This window comes from Mustela putorius, unplaced genomic scaffold (assembly GCF_011764305.1).
Source record: "Mustela putorius furo isolate JIRA1106 unplaced genomic scaffold, ASM1176430v1.1 tig00003911_pilon_pilon_pilon, whole genome shotgun sequence".
NCBI classification, from domain to species: Eukaryota; Metazoa; Chordata; class Mammalia; order Carnivora; family Mustelidae; genus Mustela; species Mustela putorius.
In genome coordinates this window covers 3,942,822-3,949,005 of record NW_025422058.1, presented here as the reverse complement: position 1 = coordinate 3,949,005, position 6,184 = coordinate 3,942,822, and the positions used below count along the sequence as shown (strand labels likewise).

Here is a 6,184-nt window from a genome sequence, read left to right as displayed (position 1 = left end):
ATTGCACATGACCGACAAATGAAGGCAGCCTGGGGGGCTGCTCACAAAGGTACGCAGGAGGGTTTGCTAAGAAAGATCAATGGGAACCTGGGTTCCTCTGGGCAACTTCCCCAACCTCATCCCTTCAGAGGGTTGGGACACCCCCGACTATTTCCTTGAAGGCAGCTGTGGTCCACTAGAGATACAGTCCTCAGGAGTATCTTCTTGGTTTTTACACAGAATATTTTCTTTAGATTTCTTGAAGTCTTTATTTGTTACTTTCATTCTGCATTTTCTCAAAGCCATCAGACGAGCTTCTGGACAGATTGCCTCAACATCGGCACACAGAGGTCATCTTTAGCCATGATCAAGTCGTCCGGGGTCACACCATCATCCAGATCATCCTGCTTGCATGGATCTGAAAGATGCACTTCTTAGTCTTGTCATTAGGCAGGGGGAGCTCAATCTTCCCATCAATATGGCCTGGTCTGATAAGTGCTGGATCCAAAGTTCCTATTCAGTTTGAGGCCATGATAATTTTCATGTCACCCCTTGAATCAAATCCAACCAATAGGTTCAATAGTTCCAGCATTGGTCATTGAATTTCTCTCTCACCACCGGAATCTGAGTCATAACTTTTTGTTCCATTGGCATCAATTTCATCAATAATGAATGGTGCGTATTCTTCCATAACTTGAAAAAATTCCCAAACAAGTTTGGGCCCATCACCTCGGTAATTCTTAATAAGTTCAGTGCCAGTTACTCTCAAGAAAGTGGCTAAGGTTTGGTTTGTTACTGTTTTGGCTAATAAGGTTTTACCTGTGCCAGATGGACCACAGAGAATGACCTCCTTTGGGGTTTTATACACATCTCTTTATAATATTCAGGGTGAATGAGAGAAAGCTCCACAGATTACTTAATTTCCTGGATTTGGTTGTCTAACCCCCCGATATCAGCATAGGTTTCCTGGGTCATCTTTTCTACCTTCATCACTGTGACCAAGGGATCTGCTGTCACCCATGAACACCCCTATGACAGCATGCTCCTTGTGGCTGAGCAAGACAGACTAATCTGTTTCAAACAGATACTTGTCTACAAAGGAAAGAATGCTGACGTAGTGTTCTGAGCCTATAGATGAAAACACAATGGCATGATTGTCATCAATGATCTTTTCCAAAGTTCCTCCTGATATTGGGGTCCCCCTAAGATCGTACACCTTAGATCTTTCCTCCTCTTGCTTTTCTTCTAAAGTCTTCATTTGTTCCTGATTTCTAATGAATTCTTCCTCAATGAGAAGAGAGTCTTTAATTCTCTCTAACTTCAATAATTATAACCGGCACTGGGCGCCTGGGTGGCTCAGTGGGTTAAGCCGCTGCCTTCGGCTCAGGTCATGATCTCGGGGTCCTGGGATCGAGTCCCGCATCGGGCTCTCTGCTCAGCAGGGAGCCTGCTTCCCTCTCTCTCTCTGCCTGCCTCTCCATCTACTTGTGATTTCTCTCTGTCAAATGGATAAATAAAATCTTTAAAAAAAAAAAAATAATAAAAAAAAAAAAAAAAAAAAAAAAAAAAAAAAAAAATAATTATAACCGGCACTGAATGTGAGATGTCACCAGAGGCAGCTTGCTGGCAGCATCTGGTCCCTCTCTTTTTTTCTTCTTTTTCCCACTCTGGTTGATACAGGGAGTTCACAGTTCTTCCAGCAGCAGTGGTTCAAGCAGCAGAAGCAAGATAAGTCAGAGAGTGGTGGTCATGGCCCTGGAGGTGGCAAGAGGATGACAAGGACAAAAAAAGGAAATGCAAACCTCCTGCTATGTGTATTAACAACAATTTTTAAAAGTATAATTGCTGAATGGCAGTCTAGAAGTCAGATTGCAATGTGTGCTTCTCTGGGAAACCATCCAAGAAGCCAACTGCTAATACTCCTTCCCGCACTAGAAACAATGTCTCTAATTCTAGTAAGGCCAGAGATCCTGTTCCAAGCCCAAGCAACATGAACCTGGGAGCCCTAGAAATCTGAGGATGATGAGGTACTTGGAAAATTCCTGATAAAAGACATCCTGAGATAGCCAAGATTATTGGTGCAAGCAGTGTGTGGTATCCAAGATTCTTGGTTTGAGGCACTGTGAGTTATCCAAATCTTCTGCTTTCAAGAAGTTCATTTCTAGCTGGAATGATAAGCTAAATGGCTGTCTATTGAGGGGTGCTGGGCTTTTTAAAATTGTAGATACTTGGGCCACACAAGAGACCGTCTTGGAACCAGAATCTCTGAGTCATTACATTTTAAGCATGCTCTCCAGTTCATTCTTATATGCATTAAATGATTTAAATAATTATAAATATAAAAACAGAAGATCAGCTAAACCAAGGATCAGCAGACTTTTCTATTAAAGGCCAATGAATATTTTAGGCTTTTTAGGCCATACAGTCTCCATCATCTACACCAGCTACCTACTTTGTGAGACCCAGTAAAAAACTGTTCAAAAATTGTTCAAAAATTATTGACTTCAAGAGGGTCACAGCAGAGTATTAAATCAGCACACGACCCTGCTGAGCCCGGGACTCCTTGCCACCACACAAGTCATGCCCCACGAAGCAGCCCCATCTGTAGCAATTCCAACTCAACAACTATGTGTCCACACCATCGGTAAGCAGAAGCAGCTGCAGACAAGTACACAAATGGGCAGGTGGTGGCAGGAGCTGCTCAAGGGCTCTAGTCTGCCCACCCCTGAGCTAGATCATCTTTTAGCAGGAAGGCCTATTCCCTGATGTTCAGAAAGCTAGTGAGAGCTAATACAAATAAATAGATAGATAGATAGATAGATAGTCAAATGAAATTGCATATTTGCTGAATAAGTATCATTTCATTCACGGGTTAATTTAGCTAGGTAACTCTTCAAAGGAATTTATATTGATAGTCTTATTTAATAGGAGAGAAAGAACAGGTTGCACTGCATGGGGAAAGAAATGAGGGAGTTTAGACACCAAAAGGACATCCTGCGGTTCAGAATTTCTCTGATGCAAACCTTGTTCCTGGCTTATCTGTCATCTGCACACCATAATTCAGTTAAAGTCTCTTTCAAAGGAATCTGTAGTCTGTTAAATTGTACAAGATTATCCAAAAAAGTAAAGACGGGTTTTGTGTCTGAGTCAGAAACCGGATTATAGCAGCACAGGCTTTTCTATCAAAGTAACCTAATGATAATTTGGAGTTCAATTCAAACTGGAAAAAGAAATAGCAACTTCCAACTGGAAATACCTAATCAGCTTTTTCATGATGCAACCGTCCAACTATAGCATTACAGGCATCTTACTGTGTCTAACTTCATATCTTGGCTCATACCATGTAGTATTTCCCTCAGCTCTCTCTCCACTAAGTTAGAAACCATTTTTTTAAAACCAAGATGTTATATTTCAAAGTGATCACATTTATTAAAAAGCCTATAGCTCAGACACATGGGAGGTGCTCACAACATGTTTGCCATAGTCTAGGGATAAAATTACACAAAACTAATCATTAGAAGAAACATTATTAATTCATCACAGGAAGGGGGGAAGAAGCCGCTGGCATTTTTTCCAGTCTTAATTGTCCTGGAGCCCATGGCCATGACTGTTTGAGGAAAACATATGCTACACAGCTGCAAATGTAAACCTGATTACCTCTAAATTAATAACATGGAAGAGGCAGCACTTGCAGCTGTGAGAGAGAGGGAACCAAAAGGAACCCCAGTGCAATAGAATCTTCCTAACATTCGTAATGTTTGTTTTATCATAACCAGCTTTAAAGAATTATAATAAAAATCCCTGAAGGGGGGGGCAGCGCACAACAAAGCCAGAAAGTTTGCCACTGCCATTTCCTTGCTCTTGACCTGACCCTTGGGGTCATTACCATCTGAGGTTCCATTGGTTTTCTTTCCTCAGCTGCTGGCTCTGAGGACTTTCCCGCACCCAAAGGGATCACAAAGGGAAGACTGCAAGTACCTTTCAGTGGCCAGGCAGCTAGCGTTTCCAGTCTTTACACCGCATGTCAAACACGGGAAGTTGGAAACGAAAAATCACAGCTGTGAATTTCTGCTTAAGGTTCATTTTTCAAGAGCAAAACGAATGTACCATGTAATGGGGGGCGGGGAACAGGGGTGGAAAACTTGGGGCAAAGTGCACGTATACTTCCTCAGGAGACAGCATTTCTTTCAACATGCACTAAGAGGAAGAAAAAGAAAAATGTTTGTAGGTAACTTCGAGTCTGAACGGTCTTGGGCTTGGTCTGAAATGAAGTCTAATGCCTAAGTTATGAAGATCCATTAGTAAATTCATCAGTGAGACTTTCCTTACATTCAGGTTCAAGTAATCCTGGCATTCACCACCCTGTGTATGAATCTTCCAGGGATCTGAAAAACATATAGAGTCCCCATGCTTGACCTAGAAGCTTTAACTCCATTTTTATTGGGGAAGCAAGAGGGGTTCTAATAAACTCAGGGGAGACTGAATACTAATGGATTTGGTAGAGACTCTAAATGCTACTGGAAGAAAGAGAAGGGTAGTGGGCGAATTGACTGTAAGCTAATGATTTCCCCTCTCTGAGTTCAGACTGCTCATCTCTAACATGGATATACTAATGCTCACCTCACAGGATTGTTGTAAATGTGATTGTAAACGTGTCTGGCATCTAATAGGCCCACCAGTGTTAGCTGAATCTGAATCTGGAGCAAACATGTGGAGAGTCTGGTGGGGAGGAACATGGATCCCTTGGTGACTTCGGGAAGCAGAGCCCTGCCTCCCATCTTGATGCATCCTGGACCATTCCAGAAAAAAAATCATTGTGCTGACACTTTTAGGTTTTTTTTGTTACCACAGTTTAAAATAATAATCCTAGGTAATCTAGTTAGAAAGCTGTGGGATAAAAGCAGGGCTCTAACAAAATGACATGCTGGGGATTAAAGAAAAAAATAAATAAAATAAGAACTTCCACTTATGGAGGACCATCAGATGCTTTCTGTGGTGATGATGGTCACCATCGTCGTCATAATGTTGATCATGTGCCAATCAGTGACTGCTCTGAGCACTTCATGTATATTGTGTATATTAACTAATTTTAATTCTCTGATCTCTGTTAGGTGAATTAGCTACATTATCCACATTTCACAGGTGGATAAACTGAGGCATAAAAGCATTTAAATAACTTGCCCAAGATTACATAACTGTAGGTAAGATCTCATTTGGCTCTTTCAACAGCTAAATCTAGGAGATGGGTCTTATCCTCATTTTGCAGATGAGAAACCAAGACTGAGAAGACCAAAGTATGTCTGAGGACACACTGCCAGGAAGAGGGGCTGCTGTGCTTGGCACCCAAGACCTTCCAGAGCCTGTCCGTTCTCCCACTCCCCCAGAGGGTCCAGAAGTCAGCTGGGAGTCTTCGTGAGAACCCAAGAGTCTGGAGGGAAGACTTTATTTGCATCTTACTGTCAGAGCTAATTATTCAGTGGGTTAATCTATCTCTTCATCTTCCACTAAACTTAGTACTACTTTTCTATAAAATAAATAACAAGCTTGAATTTCACCAACCTGGGCAAATCCCACACATGTTACACCATCTGAGAAGTTCCAAGGCTTCTTATTTCCTTTCTCCTAGGGGAATGGCTATAATGAGACAGGAGCACTCCTCAGGCAACAGATTAATACAGTGATCTGTTGATTAAAAAATCCTTAGAAACTACTTTATAGCAAATTATGTGTTTTTTTTATTTGAAGGAAATTGGTGCCAACACCACAAAAGGATATTATATAGAGTCCGGCAGGAGGGAAGTGTTCCCTGGGAGCTACCCTCCCAAGGGAGAACTGATGCCATACGAGGCCAAGTGGGAGGTCTGTCTTCTACTCTAGCCTCTTCCACTGCTCACTGTCCACCCATATTCACCCCCGCTGTCCTGTATGTATGTATGTATGTATGTATGAATGAATTTATTTATTTATTTATTTATTTATTTATTTATTTATTTATTTTTTGCTGTCCTGTATTTAAATCAGATGGATTCGAGTCAGTCATTTTCAGGCACACTGATTACATACACAGAAACCTGTTACACACAGTATCCTGAATGCTTTTCAACCCATTGTTTCAACAGCATTTGTATTTTATATTTTGTATTGTATTATATTTTATATTTTGTATTTTATATTTTATATATTATATTTATATTATTTGTCTATG

General features: G+C 41.1%; 1 pseudogene; it reads right to left on the bottom strand.

The window, feature by feature from the left end:
- Positions 1-4,767, bottom strand: LOC101686269 (annotated as a pseudogene).
- Positions 4,768-6,184: the final 1,417 nt, after the last annotated feature.